The 14,832-nt window shown below is 59.2% G+C and overlaps 1 protein-coding gene across 5 annotated transcripts in view; it reads right to left on the bottom strand.

The window, feature by feature from the left end:
• SEPTIN9 (septin 9) overlaps window positions 1-14,832 on the bottom strand; it is a 146,858-nt gene that overhangs the window by 29,447 nt on the left and 102,579 nt on the right. The window contains exon 1 of one of the 5 annotated variants that reach the window (XM_042917079.1): window positions 4,208-4,357. The exons of the other annotated variants lie outside the window; for them this stretch is intronic. The gene's annotated coding sequence lies outside the window, so the exon portion shown is untranslated. Of the gene's footprint in view, window positions 1-4,207; window positions 4,358-14,832 lie in introns of those variants that run through there. 5 annotated transcript variants of the gene reach the window in all.

The following is a 14,832-nucleotide window of genomic DNA, read 5'->3' as shown; positions in this document are numbered from 1 at the left end:
CTCGGAGCCTGGCTCCTGCTTCCGATTCTGTGTCTCCCTCTCGCTCTCTGCCCCTCCCCCTGCTCACGCTCTGTCTCTGTCTCTCTGTGAAAAAGAAGTAATTTTAAAAAACTCATTTATTCTGTAATAAATAAACTTATTCCTAATAGGCAACCTTACGTGTTCCCCAAAGAGAAACTTTCTCAGTTTCCACCTGTCATGTAGGGCATGAGGCAGCCTCATCACCTCAATAAATTCTCCAAGAGGAAGACAGAGGGCTCCGCACACCGGGCCCGGAGTCAACTGTGGTCAGCAGGACGGGCCCTGTTGGAGGGCCCAGCCCTGCATTAGCAGAGCATGTGGTCTGCAAAACAGCAGCGACTGTCCCTCCGACCCAGGGGGGCCCCTGCCCCCCCCCTCCCATCATGGGTCTTTGGAGTCCACAGCTGACACCCGCCAACGGGTGGCAATGTGGATCCTGTCCTCAGTCCCCTACTTCCCCGGAACCAGGGCACAGAGTGGGGGCCGGGCCATCTGGTCCAGTCCCCTGCACCGGGAGGATGTATTCAGATCCCCAAGAAAAGAAACACTCCAAGGAGAGCACGTATAAAGACAGTAGGGCCACGGGCTGTTCTCGTAAGGCTCTCTGGAGCTGGTCGTACAGAAACCAGAGGATTTGGACAAAAGATGAAAAGCTTTGGGTAAACCGTGCTGACTGTGCATGCATTCAAACGTTAACTGAGCAAGCTCCTGGGAGGTCCGGGCCCGGAGACAGAGATCAATAAAATGCAATCTCTACACAAGTCCACAGTCTAGGGAAAGACAGGACACAATGTCCCCGTCCGGTGTGTGTGTGTGTGGGGGGGGGGGGGTCCTCCACGCAGGAGAGTGAATTTGAAATCACCGTCCCGCTCCGAGCTAGGAAAATCTTATCTGGGGTCCCAATGTCAAAGGCCTGGTGACAGGCACCTAGAACCTGGCCTGGGAGATAAGGTAGGAGATAAGTATCTGGGAGGTAGGACACACTCTGCTGGGGACATCAGCAAGGACACTCCAATGACCGTCCAGATGACTGGGCACTCGGTGCCTGGCATTTGCAGGGCAGGGCAGGGGCTGGCAGGCCTCTGGGGACACAGGTCCCGGAAGTGGGGATTGCAAGCCAGGTGCAAAACGGAGGAAATCAATGCCTGGTGAGCTCTCCTTCCCCAAGGCCAAGTGTGGGGGCGGGGGGCAGGGGAGGGGGGGGTGGGCGCAGGGTCAGTGTCAGTGACTCAACCCCAGCCTGGAGCTGGGGTTCCGAGGGCCACCTTGGCTGCTCGGGAGCCAACATCTCCCCAAGGGTGGCCCCCCCACCCCCAGCTTCAGAAAAGGCACAAGAAATTTGGGGGTGCCTCTGCCACGATCCAGCTAAACTAAAACGTTTAAAAATCACATTTCGGTTGGACCAGCCAGGAAGAGGGGAGTGAGCCGACGGGCTCACCCTCGCCTTTCAGACCCTTTGTGAGAAGCTGCAGCCCCCCAAACCAAGGCCCAGACCCTCTTCCCGGAAACCAGCTTCTGAGGGCTGAGCACCAATTCTGCTCTCAAGGTGGGAACGGGCTGGTCCAGAGGGCAAGGGCCCGAAGTTAGAATCAGAACTCGGAACTCCTGGGCCCGGCGGCCCGGCCCTTCCCGGTGATGATAACAGAGAAAGAGAGGACGGGGCATTTGGACCCCACTCACCCACCCCAGCCCAGGGACAAGCCACGGCGGGCAGGCTGGAAGGCCTATCATTAGCTGTGGGCCTCCCCTGGCTTCCCAGCCTGCTCCTCGGAGAACGGGCTGGCCCGCACAGATGACTTCACTGCCCGCCACCCTGGGGAGCGTTCCTGGGAAGGCCTCGCAAGGCTCCACACTGCGCCTGAGAGCAGGTCCCTACCTGTCCAAGGAACCAGGATGGCTCTCAATAAACAAATCAAAGCCTGCCGCTGGAAGGCAGAAGTCTGGGAATGAGTCTGGGCCAAGGGCTGTGATTTCTGCTGGAAGCATCTTCCCCGAGAGCTCGGCTGCGGGGAAGCGGGCAGTGGTGATCTCCGAGATCACCAGCCCTGAAATAAAGTCATCCCTCCCGTGCACCTGGCCAAGGAGAGCAGGAGGGAGCCCAGAACCCCTTGGGTGGCCTGGGAAAGCTGGCCCGAGCCTTAAATGTGCAGGGGGCATCGGATAACGGAAGCTCCTAAGCCTTTGACAACACAGGAAGCTAGGCTAGAGGCTGGCGGGGGTGCTTTCTTACGGATAGGGTCTTCCCCTTCTCTGAAGGCCCCTAGGGAATGTGGCTCATCCTATCTGACAAGAACAGCTCAGGCTATGACACAACAGGAAGTGGGGAGGGTACGTGGCTGGGGAAGAGGGGAGGGGGTGGTGGGAGGTAGGTCAGCCCAGAGACTCTGGTTGCCTTAAGGGGTGCGGGGCTTCTGGGGTGAAAGCCACCGTGAACCCCGTTCTCGAGGCTTGGGGCACTCAGGGAATGACCCACGGGCCCCAACCTGGGCTGTCTTTGGCTTGGGTGGGCGGGGCCTTGTGGCTGCCCCCTCCCCACGTCTCAGAGCGCCCTGTGCCCCACACAGAGTAGGCCCTCCCCACACGCCAGCTGAACTGGCCACCGTCCCTGACACGGTGCCAGTCAAACGGAGCAGTCTGTCGGAAATACAGACAGAAACCAGCAGACACATTAGTGAGGCAGGTGCCCCAACACGGAAATAATCGGGGGGGGGGGGGGGGGGCAGTGGGGATGCCCAGGAGGGGTCACCGACAACGCAGATGTTAAAACGGGTCAGCCACAGAAGAGGCCTCCCTCCGAAGTCTCACCTGAGCCCGAAGGAGACCCAAAGGGACAGAAGCAAGCACCCCACCCTTCCAAAGAGGTCCCACACAGACACTGGTCCTCCAGCCCCAAATGGTTAAACAAACTCATTCTGCTTCCTATTTCCTGAAAAGGAGCCCCCCTGGGTTGCCACGGGGAGCCAGCCAGAAGAGAAATGACATTTATGTAAACACCCACGGAGGCCAAGTGCCCATGAACGAGGTGGGAAACCCACACGTGATTAGAAGGGATCAGAAGGGGACATAAGGGATTGGAAGGGAATGGGGGGCTTTCTCTCTGTCCTTGCCTAACAGGATTTTCTGTGCGGGATCCAAACCAAATTCCTACTAGGGTGCTATGCCTACCGCCAGAAGCCCACTGCCTGGGCGGCACATTTTCCTCCAGGAAAGGAATTCCAAACTTCTCTTTGGTGAGCAGAGATGCTCCCCCAAACCTCTGACAAAAGAGGCAGATTTCCTGGCAGAGAGGAAGCAGAGGGGCACCAGGACTGGCTGAGTCGATCCCCAGGGGACAGTGGGATGAAGTTTTGGGAGCAGAGGGCACAGGCTCTGAAGCACCCCGGCCATCCCAGCGCTGGTGCACGAGGGGGGCGGGGGGGACTCGCCCGGCTGGCTGTGGGATTTGAGTCTGGGGGATTTCCCATCGTCTCTGCTGGAAAGTTCTTTGGAAGCCTCGGCCCCAAGGAGCTCCTCCCTCACCTCCACCCCCCCACAGCCCCGTTCCTTGACAGGGAGTGGCCCCCCAGGATGCTCCGGGCACAAGCCGCCTTCCAGACGCCCACCCCCCCCCCCCGCCCCCAGGACCCGGAGTCAGCGCGGCAGGGTCCCCCACGCCCATACCAGATGGGGCACCCGCATGTCCAGGGTCTGCCGAAGCTAGCCTCCCAGCCGCCCGCCCCAACGGCTGACAATCTGTGCGGAACGATTTTAAGAGGCAGCGGTGGCCAATCCGAGTGCCTCCCGGGCCTCCTGGAAGCCAGGGAAGCCCCCCGCGAATGGGAAACCGGCTGCGAGAAACTCCCCGCCGCGGGAAGGACCTGGCCACTCGGCTTAGCTGGCCCAATATTTACAAAGAGATAGCTGTGGCCGCACAAAGCCCTTTTCTCCTGCTCCGCGGCCGAAAATCTGGGCCCCGCGTGGAGACCGAGCTCCCGCCGCCCCTCTCCCGGGGACCCAGAGCCGTCCCGCCGGCTGGTGGTGGGGAGCGGGGGGCCGGGCCCGGGTGGGGGACAGGGACCCCCGGGGAGGCGCCGCGCGCGGCCCCGCCACCGGGCCGTCGGAGGACCGCCGGGCGGCCGCACCACCTGAGGGCCCCCGGCCACCGCCGGTGCGAGGCCGCAAGGAACAAAGGGAGCGGAGGACTCACCCCTGCAGCTGAGTCGGGCTGCGCTGGCTGCCGGAGAGCGCGGCCCGCCCACCGGGTCACATGGCTCGGAGCCGAGCAGAGGATCAAAGGGGCTTTGTGGCCGCGGAACAAGGAGCCTCCCAGAGCGCGGGCAGAGGTAGGAGGGACCGCCTGAGCCCGGAGGCTCGGGGGCAGGGCGAGGGGAGCAGAGTCGGGGGCGGGGGAGAGAAGGGGCGCCCGGCTGCAGGCCCGAAACCAACCGGGGTGCATTCGGTGCGTAAGAAACGCCAAGGAGCCGAGCTCCCGAGCCGGCCTCCAGGGAAGCGACGGGGTCCCCCAGGAAAGAGCTCCAGGAGGGAGAGAGGGAAGACGGCTCACCTGGACGTCCAGTCCCAACCGCCCCGGCCACAAGTCAGGGCGCCCGCAGAGTCCCCTCCTCCCAGACGGTCCTGCCCGGGGGGAGGCGGGCGGGACGGGAGTGCAGGGTGGTGCCGGGAATCTGACACTGCCCGGGGGCGCCCTCGGTCCCTGCTGCCCCGCCCAGCACCCCCCTCCCTTTGCCAGGTGAGCCCCAAACGGGTCCTGACCCTCGGCCGGCTCAGATAACACACCCAGGCTATCGGACGGGCTCCCTCAGGTCGGCAGACCTCTCCCAGGAAAGCGGTCAAGGGCCAAAGCCTCAACTGCCTAAGCGCGCCGTGGTGGAGACGGCCCCCAGGGAGAAGCCTCGAGAAGGGGAACTGGGGCCGGGCGGGGCGGGGAGGTACGGGCGGGGCCGGCTCACCCTGAGCACTTTCTTTCTTCCCGGGAGCCGCGGCTTCTACAGCCCTCAGGGCCCTGGCAATGAGTCACCCTCCCCCGCAGAGCCTGGTGTGGTGCTGGGACCCTCAGGGGGGATGGGCTAGGTGGTCCCCAGAGGGAGGAGCTTGGGAACCACCCTGTTTGGGGCTGGGCCTGGATGCTGGGATCTGCCAGACCCATCCCGTGCCACGGCCTCTGACCCCTGAGTGAGTCACTCCCAGGCGCTAGAGTGGCCAAGGGAGCCCCAGGCCTCCTCCCCACTAGCAGAGAGCTCCCGCGGGTTTTGGGGGGATTTGCAGGGGCGGGGAGTGAGTCGTTCAAGTGCAGAGGAGCCCTGAGGGACACCTGAGAGGGTGGTGTGAGGGCCAGCTGGCCCAGACCCGCTCCCGAGGCCGGCTCTCCTTCCCATTCCCATGCCCCCCACGTGGCTGGTGGACGAGGCCCCCAGGCGCCCACCCACTGGCCACGCTGGCAAACCGGCCACATCCAGCTGGTCCCCCTGGGGTTCCTCAGAAGCCAGCTCTCCCCAGCAGCACCAGCCCAAGCACTGCCCACCCCTGATGGCCACGGACTCCGAACCGTGAAGGCTTCAGGGGGCCGCTGTCCTCCCCTCCCCACCCCACGCAGAGTGCAAAGCCGCCGCCGTGGTCTCTGGGCGCCTGGCCAAAGACGGGGAGCGTCCAGGGGAGGGATGCGTGTCCGGAGATCTTGTTCCCATCACGGCGGGAGGGAGGACGGTCGTGGATCTGAGACGCGGACCTCGGAGGCGGACGCCAGAATCAGGCCCCCTTCCCGGGAGAGAGCTTTGGCTCATGACCCAACCCTGCGGGCTCGGGCCCTCCCCACCTGCAAAATGGGCGCGTCAACTGTAGTCACGAGAACTAAAGTGGGACAGGACGACCAGAATCAGGAAGAGTGGCCACTCAAAATGGGCGCCTCTCTTTCCTCCAAGAAGGTGGTTTCCTAGGATGGGGAGTCAGGGGTGGGCAGGGGGTGGCTCCTGCCCACCCTGCCCACCCTGCTGGACCCCTGTCACCGGGGCCCTGAAGGACAGTTCCAAGAACCATGGACAAAGGATGCCGGGGGGGACTCCTGTCCCAGGTGTCAAGGTTAACAAGGAGCCTGGATATGCACCTCCACTCTGCACCTGTCCTGTGGGCAGAGGGCCGCCTTCTCAGTACTCCCCTCAGAAGCTCCTTCTCTGCCCCTGACCTAGCTTTGCCCCCCAGGGCCCACCACCGCTTCCGGGGCCACACGTAGGCAAACCTCACGCTCTCCGAGGCCGCCCCTTGCCCTACCTCCTCCCCTCCCTGCTCACCTCTGGCCCAGGAGACAACCCGGGTGCTTTCCACATGTTCCCTCACTCATCGCTCACCCGATGGGGGTCTCCAGAGCACAGGAGGAGGGGGTCCCTGGACTGGAGGAACAGCCTGATCCCCCAGCAGAAAACAGAAGGCAGGTCCCCGATAAGCACCCCACGTCTGTAATTTTCAAGTTTCCAGTAGCCACGTTGAAAAACGTTAAGAAACAGGTGACGCGAAATATATTTCACTTAATGGAGCCAAAATATTATCAACGCCACATGTCATCAACGTAAACCCTTTTTAGGTATTTTACATTCGTTCTGCTTTCCGTACTGAAGTCTATGAAGTCCAGCGTGCACCGTGCACTTAGGGGACCCCCCCCCACCCCACCCGCCCCCGGCTTGGACTAGCCACGTTGCAAACGGCTACCGTCCCAGACATTCTCGATTTCACCCTGGTTACACCAGACCCTTGGACAGCTGTTTACGTAGACCGTTTTATTGTAGCCCTGCACCTCCTTTTCAACAGCGGGGGTGTGGCTACTTTGGGGGTGCTGCAGGGCACAGCTTGAGGGGACCCACCGTAGTCTTTACTGGAAGATATCGCTGAGGCCACCGGTCTCTACATCCCAGTGTCCCCCTTCGGCGGATGTACTGGGGCCATTTGCAAAGGGAGAGAGTGGAGAATGGCGGGGGGCGGCGGGAGCCCGGGCGGGGACCCCAAGAAAGGAGAGAGGGAGAGGAGCGTGTGGTCCGGCTGAGCTACCACGAACCCTGGCCTTTGTGAGCCCAGGGATTCCACGCTCCAACCACGACTCATCCTGCCTTTGTTTACTGACTTCAAAGTCACAAACAGCTTCACTGGTTAGAAAAGAAATCTATAAAGACAGAAAGCAGATTGAGGCTGCCAAACTGGGGGCGGGGGCAGCAGTGGGAACTGACTGCTTAATGGACATGGGGTTTCCTTTGGAGCTGATGAGAATGTTCTGGAGCTAGATCATGGTGCTGTTGCACAACACTGTGAATGTGCTAAGTCTTTCGAACGGTAAAGTTCACATCCTGTGTGTTTGATGCCATAAAAAAGTATTTACAGAAAAAAAAAAAAAAAAAGCAAGTTTAATGCATCCTTTTTTCTCTTGAGCGAAGGCGCCCTACTCCCCAGGGGCCTCCCGGAGGAGCCAGCCCCGCCCACTCCTGTCCCCAGGCCTGTGGCCTCCACAGCTGCAGGGGCACAGGTTTCTGTTGTGTGAGGCCTCTGTCGCAGCGGCCCCAGGACACTCACACGGCCTGCAGTCCCGACCGGCCCACTGGAAGGGGGGAGCTTCCTCGCAGGAACGAAGAAACGGGACGCTCCGGGCCAGAAGGAAACTCTCGGGTCCAGGAGCAGCAAAGAGGATCCCTCCCAGCCCCAACGAGGGGGATCTAAGTCGAACTGTCCAACTCTGAGCTCGACCCTTGCCCACTAAGCCAAGGAAGCCCCCCTACTGGGCACCAGGAGGCCGTGCAGGGGAGTGGTGGTGGGGGGGGGGGTCCCCTGCTGACAAGGATGCCCTAGACCATTTCCACCAGTGGGTGCTGCTCACCCACTGGCCTCCCTGGGGGAGCCGCCAGGGAGCTGGAGGCACTGGTCAGCTGTCCTGCCACAGGGTCCTATTCTGAAAGCCACAGGGGGACAGCTGGGTCAGGCTCCCACTTACAAATGGGCCCACTGGGAGTAGAGCACGGTCCGAGGGTGTCACCCACCCTGCAGTGCCGGGATACCCACGTGATGCCCACGTGATGCCCCTGTGATGCCCGAGACCCTCATGTGGCTCACAGCAGCAGCAGAAGGGAAGGGAAGTGGTCACACCGCAACCCCCCTCTCCCTCTCTCACACACGCACGCACGCACGCACACGCCCCAGGGCCCGGGGCCCCCAACTCTCTCCTGCCAAGCCTCAGCCCTCCTACAACCTCTTTCCCAACCCACCCTGGGCAAACCCCGCGGGAGGCAGCCGATGCTTCCCGTCAAAGGCCAAGAAGAAAGTATCCTTCCCTCTCCTCTGCCGGACGGTCACTGGACTCCCACACGGGAGGGCAGGGGGCTGCCGCTGATGTGGGAAGCCAGCAGGTGCAGCCACACCCCCCCGGGGGGAGGGGAGCCCACCCAAGGTCCTGCTGTCCCTGGGGAGGTGGGGGCTCCCAAAGGCCCCAGGGTGAGGGCTCAGGCCTGCCTGCAGGGAGAGAGGCCTGCAAAGTCTCTCTTGCCGCAGGGTAGCGTTGCAGGCTGGCGGTTGAGTCACATTGGGCTGACGTCTTTCTTCCGGTCCCTTTGCAACCTGGCCGAGGAGGAACACGGGCAGGCTGTCCCCCGTCTCAAACACAAGCCCCCTCCTTGGGCCCGTGGGCTCTCTCCCCACCACCTAACAGTTGGTCTGCATTGTGCCTTCTATGTTTCCACCACCCGCTGGCATCTCAACCTCCTCCTGGCTTCTGCCCATCTCACTGGTAACCGACCACTTGACAAAATTCTCAGGGCCCCTCCCCTCATCCCCCAAGGCAGGGGTTTGCACAGCACAGGGGGGTCTCCTCCGCCCTCATCCCAGCCCCCTGGAGACAGGGGAGAACAGCCTCTCCTCCGTCCCCAGAGCCACCCCAGGGACCGTCTTCCCAGCTCGGCCACCTCTTACACATGCTGTTTTCTAATGAGCCTACACCCCCTGTCCAGACCCCGCGGTCTCCCAAACCCCACCTAAAATCCACCCCCAGCCCCCTGCCCCGCTCCCCGTTAAAGGCCACCGCCTCCAGGGAGTCCTCCAGATGGCCTCCCTCAGCCGGGACCACCCTTCGGTCCCCCGGATCTGGAGCACTTGCCAGGCTGACTTACTCACCCGCTCCTGGAACGTGTTTGGGGAGCGCAGGGCAGGAAGGCCCCACTTCCTCCTTTCTAACAAGCGTGCCTCCCTCCTCCACTGTCCCTCAAGGAGGCTTTAATACACATTTCTTTCTCCTCCAGAAAAGCCACCGTGTCAACAGTGTGTGTTAGAAACGATGTTATGATATCTTAACTTTAGGAAATTGTGCTCCTCTTCTGCAGCCACGGCTCATCATCCCATTATCCCGGTGCATTATCCCGGCTCGAGGGCCACGCAGTGGGATCAAAGAAGCTCCAGGCACACTCCCAGCCCCACCCCCCCCACCCTCCCTCGGTAACTGTGCGCCCTGGGGCTCCGAACTCCCAGCGGATACAAAGCCAGAATCCTAGACGCCCAGCACCGAAACACTCAGACCCTGCAAAGACCGGTAAAGACACCCAAGGTGTCTCTGGAACACTCCGGGGTGTCAGGAGGGAGGACCGCCAGGTGGGGGCGCTCCAGGTCGCCTTTAGGTGTGATACTGTGGGTCCTCCCCTCCCCTTCACTGAAACAAGGGCCCAAACCAAAAAGCCCAGCAGCTTAGATGGTAGGATTTTGAGTCAAACCATACAGGGTTCCGTATTTAGAGGGGGACCGAGGCTCCGGGACGCGGGGTGAGAAAGGGCAGGATTCTCGGTTTGGTTTCTGGAAACAGGATCTCAATCCTAGCAGCACTCCATCCTTCTTAAGGGGAGCGGGTAAGAAATAGAGACGCCCGGGCCCCACCCCAGCCATTCTGATTCAACTGATCTAGGGCTTGGTATTTTTGGAAAATTTCTCAGGGGGCTCTAACGTGCGGTCCGGGTTGAGAAGTACCGTTTAGGCCTGATAGATGCATACACACACACAGCTGGGATCCGGCGAGATCCTGACAGCATTTGGAGCGGAATGTACCCAAGAGACACGCTCGGATGAGTGCAGCTCTCAGGGTCAACAGCTCCTTCAACCGTCCGGGGGAAGCGTCCATCCTCAAGAGGTTTTATCCTGCCTTAGGACAAAATCAACCCTTCGGCCCAGAGAAACTTGGTTTTGACCCCGAAGGTCCGTGCAGTTCTTGCTGAAGGGGGGGGGGGGGGTGGAGGGGCTGGAGATTCAGCGGGCCAGGCTCGGGCTTTTGCTAAAGTATCTCCACACAGCCCACTGCCCGGCCGGGACTTGGAAAAGAGCAAGAAAAAGGACATCTGAGCTCCTGAAATCTCTTGATCTAAAAGCAGAACCCGCAAAAGAACACGGTTGCCATCATTCCCCTCCGCGAAGCAACCAAGGGAAGACGGACTTTATCACAAGAGATGAGAAGTCTTTGCACCACACCTAAAACACTCACAAAGCTATCGACTTCCCATCTGTCCTAAGGGGCCATTTATCTTTCCAAAAAGTCCTTTGTTTTCCAGGAAATGTTCCTCTCCCCCTCCCTTTCCCCTACTAGGATAGTATAGAAGCTTCAAATTCTAACTGCCCATCTGAGTCACATTTTTCTGCAAACTCCCATATGTACATGATTAGAGCTATCTTTTCTCTTGCTCAGACGTATGGCTTTTTATCGGTTTAATTTGGGGGGCTGGAGGGGTGCGGCTCCTGTCAGTTTAATTTGCAGGCCCCCAAGGACTGAACCTAAGAGGATAGAGGAAAAGGTGTTCCTCACCAGCACCTACTAAAAAAAACCCCAACCCCCCCCCCAAAAAAAAACCCCTTTCTTCACTGCAGATCCATACTTTCCACACCCACAGCCAGGAATTCAGACCCCTGGTTCTCAAAGTCTGTTAAAGCAGGAAAATTTGCCCTGCAAGATACCTCCATCCTAAAAGTTTTCCACGACTGTATCGATCAACTGCTACCCTCCACCATCCCTCTTTTGAGGTTTACAAGTATATACACCAGCACATCAAATGTTTGACATTTTATAATGTGAGGGTTTTTTAATTTTAACTTTTTAAAATATTTATTCATTTTCGAGAGAGACAGAGCGTGAGCGGGGGAGGGGCAGAGAGAGAGAGAGAGAGAGAGAGAGAGGGAGACACAGAATCCGAAGCAGGCTCCAGGCTCCGAGCTTGTCAGCACGGAGCCCGACGCGGGGCTCGAACTCTCGGACGGCGAGATCACGACCTGAGCCGAAGTCGGACGCTTACCCGACTGAGTCACCGGGGCGCACCCCCCCCCCCTTTATTTTTATTTTAAACTCTTTAATTCCCAACCTTTTCAGACGTGGAACCACTTGGCCTCTACAGTACCTTCTAAGGGCCCCAGAGAGAATGAAGTGGGACACAACGGGTTTGACTTCTCAGCCCGTCCGTTCTCTCTAGGCCAGGCATCAGACCAGTCCAGACTCTGGACACAGGCTGGGGTGGGAACAGAGATCACAGGCCCACAGGTAGGCTACAGGTTTTACGATAATATTTCTAAACCCACATTCCTGAGTTACCAGGGGACACAAGAATGGGTACGCAGCACTGTTCCTTCCTTCTTTCCTTCCTTCCTTCCTTCCTTCCTTCCTTCCTTCCTTCTTTCCTTCCTTCCTTCCTTCCTTCTTTCCTTCCTTCCTTCCTTCTTTCCTTCCTTCCTTCTTTCCTTCCTTCCTTCCTTCCTTCCTTCCTTCCTTCCTTTCCTTTCCTTTCTTTTTGCATTGTTTCTAACGGCGAAAACTGGAAACAACCCGATGTCCATCGAGGAGAGAACAGAAAGCTGTGGTATATCTACCCACCAACGACCACCCGGCAGCAAAAATGCACAAACCAGAACCACAGGCATGAGGCGCAGGACCTCAATTTGCAAGCACAAAAAACTGAGCAAGGACACGCTCCCAGTTACGGGACGTGCAGAACAACAGCGTGTGTCGCTGCCCGGGCTGGACAGAGGCTCCAGCTGTTCACTGGCCGAGATGGTGCACGTTTACTAAAGACTCAAGAAATCTTCGGGGGCGCCTGGGTGGCTCAGTCGGGTGAGCGTCCCCCTCGGGCTCAGGTCACGATCTCGCGGTTCGTGAGTTCGAGCCCCGCGTCGGGCTCTGTGCTGACGGCTCGGAGCCTGCTTTGGATCCCCTGTCCCCGTCTCTCTCTGCCCCTCCGTGGCTTGTGCGCACGCTTTCTCTCTCCCTCCCTCGCTCTCAAAAATAGATAAACCACACACACACGCTGAAGAAATCTTCGCAGGCCCGAGGGAATAACGAGGCGTGAGCTTTTCGGTGGCTAACTGGCAAAAGTCGTCACCTCCCTGAGCCTCAGTTTCCTCACCTGTAAACCGAGGGCAACAAACCACCTGCTACTGGGCTGCTGGCAAGGAGGCTGCTCAGACCTCCTGCCCTCCCCCCTTGTGGGGTTCTGAGCAAGATGATAACAAGCTGACAACCTCAAAGGGCTTTGAAAACCACAGGATGCTCCCACCTAAGGGGAGCCAGTGACTCCCGGGCCTGTTTTCATGACCTGGCAGAAAACGTCCCAGCCAACGGAAGCCTTGTTTTTTCCTCTGGGGGCAGAGGCCTCCTCGGTCTCAGGCCTGAGGTCTCAGGCTACCTGACGCGAGGCTTCTGTCAGCCCCAGAACCCGCTTGTGGTGCGGGGTCCCCGAAACCCCTCACGCCTTTAGGTGAGACCACAGTTCCCGTAAACGAAGCGGCCTGTGTGATCCAGGCCCGAGCCGGCCCAGCTCTTTCCTCCTCTCTCCCCTCCCAGGACCAAGAGCTCAGGAAATCGCAGGCTGGGAAGCTGCTGGAACATCATTCAGAGAGGGGACGCTGACCCTCCCCGGCTCACCCCACACACCTGAGCACCCCAAGTGCCAGCCCCCCCCCCCCACCCGGGAGCCCACTTTGCTCGGGCTGGACAGAGGCTTCAGCTGTTCACTGGCCAAGATGGTGCACGTTTACTAAAGACTCAAGAAATCTTCGGGGGCGCCTGGGTGGCTCAGTCGGGTGAGCGTCCCCCTCGGGCTCAGGTCACGACCTCGCGGTTTGTGAGCTTGAGCCCCACTTCTCTCTCTGTCCCTCGCTCACTCGTGCACGTGCACGCTCTCTCTGTCGGTCTCAAGAAAATAAAAGTACGTGAAAAGAGGAATACACAACATTCAGTGAAAGAAACCAAAATGAGAGAAAAAATGTGCCTAATAACAGCATGCTCTGCAGCGCCATTTAGGTAAGTTCAAAACCAGGCAATATTCTTTGCGGGGACGGAACATCTCTGTCTCCCGACTGGGGTGGGGGGAGGGGGGTGGGGAGGGGGGTGCCCTACATGAATCCAGGTAGGTGGTAACATCTCACAGACCCACACACCGAAGACAGTAAACGCCCCGAAAGCTGGTAAGAGCTGAATGAGACCACAGTCATTTCCTGGCTTTGATAATGAACCAAGCTCTCCTGAGGGAGGATGCTGGGTAAAGGGTAGAGGAACTTTCTATGGTTGCTTCTGTAACGTCTTGAGAGGCTAAGGCAACTTCAAGACAAAGCTTTTTTTTTTTTTTTTTAATTTAATTTTTTTTTAATTTTTTTTTTTAACGTTTATTTATTTTTGAGACAGAGAGAGAGCATGAACAGGGGAGGGGCAGAGAGAGAGGGAGACACAGAATCTGAAGCAGGCTCCAGCACAGAGCCCGACGCGGGGCTCAAACTCACGGACCGCGAGATCACGACCAGAGCCACAGTCAGACACTTAACCGACCGAGCCCCCCAGGCGCCCCAAGACAAAGCTTTTAAAAAGTACATCAAACATGTGAAATGCCGGCAATACTCATCACGGGAAATAATGAAAACGGAGACTGGATGGTTCCCTTCCTTCGGCCCCTCGTGGGGTACGCTGTGTGCTCCATCCCGAGTGTGGGCGCTGTCCCAGGTGCGGGGGCCCTGCCCGCCCAGGCCTCGGAGTCACAAGGTTAAGATTTAGCAGCAGGCGTGGAACCCACGCAGCTGATCTGGCAACACTTAGCAAGGGCCCGCAGCACCTGAGAACAGGCCAGCGAGGCTGTTCTTAATCCCGAAAGAGGCCCAACCCCGGCGGGAAGGCAGGCGTTCCAGGCAGGGGGGGCCTACGGGGGGCCACAGAAAGGAGTTCTGGGAGTCAAGATGGGGGAGGGGGGGGCGGCAAGTGATGAGGCTGGAGGTCCCGACTGTCCTAAAGTGTCATTCGCAGCTCTGTTTCCAGACCTGAGAATGCGGTGCTCACGGTAGTGAGGGTCCCCACTCAGCTCACGAAACGACTGTTTCATGGCCAGAAGCGAAGAGCCTAAATTCTAACTTCTGGCCACAGGGGGGCCCGCGGGGTCAGCGGGCATTGCAAACCCACTCGCCAAGGTCTCGGGGAGCCCTGGGCAGCCCAGTGACGCCGGCTGGAGGTGGAGGGCAGCAGCCTGCCGAGGAGGCCCCCACACCCGTGACCATCTACCACCACTGAGGACAGTGCTTCGGGGGACGGGCTGAACACCCGGCCTGAACTCCCTGCATACCCCTGAACCCGCTGCTGAACTTCCTTGGGCCTCAGTGTCCTCACTCACAAGTCAGGAAGTTGAACCCTCTTCAGGCTACAGACTTAAAAAAAAAAACAACACAAAAATGAGGCCAGTGCTCCGACCCTCACCCTCGCCTTCACTTGCAAAAAGGGGAATAAATAGGTTTCTCAACTGGTGTCTTTCCTGCCCTGCCCCAGGGGAGCCTTCCTGTGGGGTCTGG

This window comes from Panthera leo, chromosome E1 (genome assembly GCF_018350215.1).
Source record: "Panthera leo isolate Ple1 chromosome E1, P.leo_Ple1_pat1.1, whole genome shotgun sequence".
Taxonomy (NCBI): Eukaryota; Metazoa; Chordata; class Mammalia; order Carnivora; family Felidae; genus Panthera; species Panthera leo.
The sequence above is the reverse complement of the archived record's forward strand: the minus strand, read 5'-3'. Positions and strand labels throughout refer to the sequence as shown.